Source organism: Oncorhynchus masou, unplaced genomic scaffold (genome assembly GCF_036934945.1).
Source record: "Oncorhynchus masou masou isolate Uvic2021 unplaced genomic scaffold, UVic_Omas_1.1 unplaced_scaffold_11595, whole genome shotgun sequence".
Lineage (NCBI taxonomy): Eukaryota > Metazoa > Chordata > Actinopteri > Salmoniformes > Salmonidae > Oncorhynchus > Oncorhynchus masou.
This window is the reverse complement of record NW_027001352.1, coordinates 1-7,578: the sequence shown is the minus strand read 5'-3', so window position 1 is coordinate 7,578 and position 7,578 is coordinate 1. Positions and strand designations below refer to the sequence as shown.

The window sequence follows — 7,578 nt, the reverse complement described above, 5'->3', positions numbered from 1 at the left end:
TGGGACACTAAGCCTGAGAAGGTGAGGGTCTGTGGGCTGGGACACTAAGCCTGAGAAGGTGAGGCGCTGTGGGCTGGGACACTAAGCCTGAGAAGGTGAGGGTCTGTGGGCTGGGACACTAAGCCTGAGAAGGTGAGGGGCTGTGGGCTGGGACACTAAGCCTGAGAAGGTGAGGGGCTGTGGGCTGGGACACTAAGCCTGAGAAGGTGAGGGGCTGTGGGCTGGGACACTAAGCCTGAGAAGGTGAGGGTCTGTGGGCTGGGACACTAAGCCTGAGAAGGTGAGGGGCTGTGGGCTGGGACACTAAGCCTGAGAAGGTGAGGGTCTGTGGGCTGGGACACTAAGCCTGAGAAGGTGAGGGTGCTGTGGGGCTGGGACACTAAGCCTGAGAAGGTGAGGCGCTGTGGGCTGGGACACTAAGCCTGAGAAGGTGAGGGTCTGTGGGCTGGGACACTAAGCCTGAGAAGGTGAGGGTCTGTGGGCTGGGACACTAAGCCTGAGAAGGTGAGGGTCTGTGGGCTGGGACACTAAGCCTGAGAAGGTGAGGGGCTGTGGGCTGGGACACTAAGCCTGAGAAGGTGAGGGGCTGTGGGCTGGGACACTAAGCCTGAGAAGGTGAGGGTCTGTGGGCTGGGACACTAAGCCTGAGAAGGTGAGGGTCTGTGGGCTGGGACGCCAATACACTATTCACACTAGTGAGCCAAGCTGTGCTGGCTTGAATATGCTCTTTTTAAATAGGAAAGTGTGATGACTCATCCGCACCACTATAATGATATCATGCTATCTTTCATACATCTAGATGTGTATTCACAACTGATATTATAATGTTGTGTGGCTTACAGCAGTCAAAAACTAGATTCAACCATGAGCTGATTTTTTTCTTAAGTGGATAATCAAGGGGCCGGAAACATAATTACAAATAATTTGTAGACTTCAAATTTATCACAAGAAGCCCAAACAGATATAATGTTTGACTAAAATGTAATAATATCAAACCTTACTTACATTTGTATAATGAATCTTTATACACTACATGACCAAAAGTATGTGGACACCTGCTCGTCGAACATCTCATTCCAAAATCATGGGTCTTAATATAGAGTTGGTCCCTTTGCTGCGATAACAGCCTCCACTCTTCTGGGAAGGCTTTACTATGGAGTTGGTCCCACCCTTTGCTGCTATAACAGCCTCACTCTTCTGGGAAGGCTTTACTATGGAGTTGGTCCCCCTGGGAAGGCTTTGCTGCTATAACAGCCTCCACTCTTCTGGGGAAGGCTTTAATAGAGTTGGTCCCCCCCCCTTTGCTGCTATAACAGCCTCCACTCTTCCTGGGAAGGCTTTAATATGGAGTTGGTCCCCCCCCCCCTTTGCTGCTATAACAGCCTCCACTCTTCTGGGAAGGCTTTACTATGGAGTTGGTCCCCCTTTGCTGCTATAACAGCCTCCACTCTTCTGGGAAGGCTTTAATATGAGTTGGTCCCCCCCCCTTTGCTGCTATAACAGCCTCCACTCTTCTGGGAAGCTGCTATGGGTTGAGTCCCACCCTTTTGCTGCTATAACAGCCTCCACTCTTCTGGGAAGGCTTTACTATGGAGTTGGTCCCCCCCCTTTGCTGCTATAACAGCCTCCACTCTTCTGGGAAGGCTTTAATATGGAGTTGGTCCCCCCCTTTGCTGCTATAACAGCCTCCACTCTTCTGGGAAGGCTTTAATATGGAGTTGGTCCCACCCTTTGCTGCTATAACAGCCTCCACTCTTCTGGGAAGGCTTTACTATGGAGTTGGTCCCCCCTTTGCTGCTATAACAGCCTCCACTCTTCTGGGAAGGCTTTACTATGGAGTTGGTCCCCCCCTTTGCTGCTATAACAGCCTCCACTCTTCTGGGAAGTCATTAATATGGAGTTGGACCCCCCTTTGCTGCTATAACAGCCTCCACTCTTCCGGGAAGGCATTAGTATGGAGTTGGTCCCCCCTTTGCTGCTATAACAGCTTCCACTCTTCCGGGAAGGCATTACTATGGAGTTGGACCCCCCCTTTGCTGCTATAACAGCCTCCACTCTTCTGGGAAGGCTTTAATATGGAGTTGGTCCCCCCCTTTGCTGCTATAACAGCCTCCACTCTTCTGGGAAGGCTTTCCTATGGAGTTGGACCCCCCTTTGCTGCTATAACAGCCTCCACTCATCTGGGAAGGCTTTAATATGGAGTTGGTCCCCCCTTTGCTGCTATAACAGCCTCCACTCTTCTGGGAAGGCTTTCCTATGGAGTTGGACCCCCCTTTGCTGCTATAACAGCCTCCACTCATCTGGGAAGGCTTTAATATGGAGTTGGTCCCCCCCCCTTTGCTGCTATAACAGCCTCCACTCTTCTGGGAAGGCTTTACTATGGAGTTGGTCCCCCCCCCCCTTGCTGCTATAACAGCCTCCACTCTTCTGGGAAGGCTTTAATATGGAGTTGGTCCCCCCCCCTTTGCTGCTATAACAGCCTCCACTCTTCTGGGGAAGCTTTACTATGGAGTTGGTCCCACCCTTTGCTGCTATAACAGCCTCCACTCTTCTGGGAAGGCTTTACTATGGAGTTGGTCCCCCCCCTTTGCTGCTATAACAGCCTCCACTCTTCTGGGAAGGCTTTACTATGGAGTTGGTCCCCCCCCCCTTTGCTGCTATAACAGCCTCCACTCTTCTGGGGAAGCTTTAATATGGAGTTGGTCCCACCCTTTGCTGCTATAACAGCCTCCACTCTTCTGGGAAGGCTTTACTATGGAGTTGGTCCCTTTGCTGCTATAACAGCCTCCACTCTTCTGGGAAGGCTTTACTATGGAGTTGGTCCCCCCTTTGCTGCTATAACAGCCTCCACTCTTCTGGGAAGGCTTTAATATGGAGTTGGTCCCCCCCCTTTGCTGCGATAACAGCCTCCACTCTTCTGGGAAGGCTTTACTATGGAGTTGGTCCCCCCTTGCTGCTATAACAGCCTCCACTCTTCTGGGAAGGCTTTACTATGGAGCTGGTCCCCCCCTTTGCTGCTATAACAGCCTCCACTCTTCTGAAGGCTTTAATATGAGTTGGTCCCCCTTTGCTGCTATAACAGCCTCCACTCTTCTGGGAAGGCTTTCCCTATGGAGTTGGACCCCCCCTTTGCTGCTATAACAGCCTCCACTCATCCTGGGAAGGCTTTAATATGGAGTTGGTCCCCCCCTTTGCTGCTATAACAGCCTCCACTCTTCTGGGAAGGCTTTCCTATGGAGTTGGACCCCCCTTTGCTGCTATAACAGCCTCCACTCATCTGGGAAGGCTTTAATATGGAGTTGGTCCCCCCCCTTTGGTGCTATAACAGCCTCCACTCTTCTGGGAAGGCTTTAATATGGAGTTGGTCCCCCCTTTGCTGCTATAACAGCCTCCACTCTTCTGGGAAGGCTTTCTATGGAGTTGACCCCCTTTGCTGCTATAACAGCCTCCACTCATCTGGGAAGGCTTTAACATGGAGTTGGTCCCCCCTTTGCTGCTATAACAGCCTCCACTCTTCTGGGAAGGCTTTAATATGGAGTTGGTCCCCCCCCCCTTTGCTGCTACAACAGCCTCACTCTTCTGGGGAAGCTTTAATATGGAGTTGGTCCCCCCCCTTTGCTGCTATAATAGCCTCCACTCTTCTGGGAAGGCTTTAATATGGAGTTGGTCCCCCTTTGCTGCTATAACAGCCTCCACTCATCTGGGAAGGCTTTAATATGGAGTTGGTCCCCCCCTTTGCTGCATAACAGCCTCCACTCTCTGGGAAGGCTTTAATATGGAGTTGGTCCCCCCCTTTGCTGCTATAACAGCCTCCACTCTTCTAAAGCTTTAATATGAGTTGGTCCCCCCCTTTGCTGCTATAACAGCCTCCCTCTTCTGGGAAGGCTTTCCACTAGATGTTGGAACATTGCTGTGGGATTTGCTCCATTCAGCCATAAGACATTAGTGAGGTCGGGCCCTGACAGTTGCCCGGGGCTGCTCTAGCAAGGCAGAAATGGACTTGTTGGAAGGTGGTATCCTTTGACGGTTCCACATTGAAAGTCACTGAGCTCTTCAGTAAGGCCTTTCTACTGCCAATGTTTCCTATGGAGATTGCATGGCTGTGTACTGGATTTTGTACATCTGTCAGTAATGGGTGTGGCTGAAATAGCCGAATCCACTAATTTTTGAAGGGGTGTCCACATACATTTTTATATACAGTATCGTATATCTTTGGGGTGGCGGGGTAGCCTAGTGGTTAGAGCGTTGGACTAGTAACCAAAAGGTGGCAAGTTCAAATCCCCGAGCTGATGTCGTTCTGCCCCTGAACAGGCAGTTAACCCACCGTTCGTTCCTAGGCCGTCATTGAAAATAAGAATTTGTTCTTAACTGATTGCCTAGTTAAATAAAGGTCAAATAAATCTCTCTCTATTATGCACGGGAATACTGATTTACATTTTCAAAATGTAAATCACTTGGGGCTGATTTGCTGGTGTTTTTACAGTCTTTTATGTCCAACGTTCTTTTTGCTAAGATCAAATCACCAATCCACTGGCCACCAATTGGGGAACCCTGGATTACAGTATGACATAGTGACTGTGTGTCTCTCTCTTGATCCAGAGGCCCCTGGCCATGCAGTGTGTGAGGCAGATGCAGGAGCCCAGTTTCCCATGTCTGAAGTACCTGCTGGCCTGTGACACACACTCCCAGCTCTTCCTGTCCCACTTGCAGGGACACAGCGCTGTGTTCTGGGACGGGGACAAGGACGACAGGTTGGTTTCTCTTTGTGTTGATTTCAGAGGATTTCCTGGCCCAAAAAGTCTCAGTGTAGACTTCCTGAGGATCTGAGGGTGTATTTCAGCTGCTTATGCTTGGACTGTTTCTTGAAGAGCAGTGGAGGCAGAACACACTCACACACATACATACTCTGCACATACCTCTCTGAGAGTAACACACACACACTCCTGTCTCATAAAGAGCAGTGGAGGCAGAACACACTCACACACATACATACTCTGCACATACCTCTCTGAGAGTAACACACACACACTCCTGTCTCATAAAGAGCAGTGGAGGCAGAACACACTCACACACATACATACTGTGCACATACCTCTCTGAGAGTAACACACACACACTCCTGTCTCATAAAGAGCAGTGGAGGCAGAACACACACACACATACATACTGTGCACATACCTCTCTGAGAGTAACACACACACACTCCTGTCTCATAAAGAGCAGTGGAGGCAGAACACTCACACACATACATACTGTGCACATACCTCTCTGAGAGTACACACACACACACTCCTGCCTCATAAAGAGCAGTGGAGGCAGAACACTCACACACATACATACTGTGCACATACCTCTCTGAGAGTAACACACACACACTCCTGTCTCATAAAGAGCAGTGGAGGCAGAACACTCACACACATACATACTGTGCACATACCTCTCTGAGAGTAACACACACACTCCTGCCTCATAAAGAGCAGTGGAGGCAGAACACACACACACATACATACTGTGCACATACCTCTCTGAGAGTAACACACACACACTCCTGTCTCATAAAGAGCAGTGGAGGCAGAACACTCACACACATACATACTGTGCACATACCTCTCTGAGAGTAACACACACACTCCTGTCTCATAAAGAGCAGTGGAGGCAGAACACACACACACATACATACTGTGCACATACCTCTCTGAGAGTAACACACACACACTCCTGTCTCATAAAGAGCAGTGGAGGCAGAACACTACACACACATACATACTGTGCACATACCTCTCTGAGAGTAACACACACACACTCCTGTCTCATAAAGAGCAGTGGAGGCAGAACACACACACACATACATACTGTGCACATACCTCTCTGAGAGTAACACACACACACTCCTGTCTCATAAAGAGCAGTGGAGGCAGAACACACACACACATACATACTGTGCACATACCTCTCTGAGAGTAACACACACACACTCCTGTCTCATAAAGAGCAGTGGAGGCAGAACACACACACACATACATACTGTGCACATACCTCTCTGAGAGTAACACACACACACTCCTGTCTCATAAAGAGCAGTGGAGGCAGAACACACACACACATACATACTGTGCACATACCTCTCTGAGAGTAACACACACACACTCCTGTCTCATAAAGAGCAGTGGAGGCAGAACACACACACACATACATACTGTGCACATACCTCTCTGAGAGTAACACACACACACTCCTGTCTCATAAAGAGCAGTGGAGGCAGAACACACACACACATACATACTGTGCACATACCTCTCTGAGAGTAACACACACACTCCTGTCCTGTAATAAAGCTCCCAGGTGGAAAGTAATTGCTTTAGTGCTGCTCTCCCCCTGTGTGTGACTGTGTGTGACTGTGTGTACTTTGGGACTGGGAGATAATCTCACCACGATAAAGGCAGCTTTCATCGCTCCATACAGGTGGTGCTAATGACTGCTATTGCCTGCAGCTGTCCTGCTGTTAAAACCCCATAGAGATCCTTTGTAATTCTAATACCCCCTCATAGAGGTATTGCGCCAGGGCTTACAGCATGGGAACCGACCATGAGAATGACATGATAATTGTCAGCAGGTACTACTCCGCCAGGGGAAGAAGGAGAAAGATTGAATACTGTCCTAACTCTGTGTCAGGGTAACACGGTTAAATGGTGTGTATTGTCTCGGTATGACTTGTTGGACTACTGTGCGTGTGTGTGTGTGTGTGTGTGTGTGTGTGTGTGTGTGTGTGTGTGTGTGTGTGTTCTAGAAACTCTGTGAGTGAATGTGTGTTGTCACATAGGAACTACAGTGTGGTAGTGAATGTGTGTTGTCCTATGGGAACTACAGTGTGATAGTGAATGTGTGTTGTCTTATAGGAACTACAGTGTGGTAGTGGATGTGTTGTCCCTATAGGAACTACAGTAGTAGTGAATGTGTGTTGTCCTATAGGAACTACAGTGTGGTAGTGAATGTGTGTTGCCCTATAGGACCTACAGTGTGGTAGTGAATGTGTGTTGTCTTATAGAAACTACAGTGTGGTAGTGGAATGGAACTACAGTGTGGTAGTGAATGTGTGTTCTCCTATAGGAACTACAGTGTGGTAGTGAATGTGTGTTGTCCTATAGGAACTACAGTGTGGTAGTGAATGTGTGTTGCCCTATAGGACCTACAGTGTGGTAGTGAATGTGTGTTGCCCTATAGGAACTACAGTGTGGTAGTGGATGTGTGTTGTCCTATAGGAACTACAGTGTGGTAGTGAATGTGTGTTCTCCTATAGGAACTACAGTGTGGTAGTGAATGTGTGTTGTCCTATAGGAACTACAGTGTGGTAGTGAATGTGTGTTGTCCTATAGGAACTACAGTGTGGTAGTGAATGTGTGCTGTCCTATAGGAACTACAGTGTGGTAGTGAATGTGTGTTGTCTTATAGGAACTACAGTGTGGTAGTGAATGTGTGTTGTCCTATAGGAACTACAGTGTGGTAGTGAATGTGTGTTGTCCTATAGGAACTACAGTGTGGTAGTGAATGTGTGTTGTCCTATAGGAACTACAGTGTGGT

The 7,578-nt window shown here is 48.7% G+C and overlaps 1 long non-coding RNA gene across 1 annotated transcript; it reads left to right on the top strand.

Moving 5' to 3' along the window:
* Positions 1-610: 610 nt before the first annotated feature.
* LOC135529398 (uncharacterized) lies at positions 611-6,835 on the top strand. Its single transcript, XR_010453693.1, has 3 exons — positions 611-652; positions 4,600-4,751; positions 6,821-6,835. It is a non-coding gene; the product is annotated as an uncharacterized LOC135529398 (long non-coding RNA).
* The last annotated feature ends 743 nt before the right edge of the window (positions 6,836-7,578 follow it).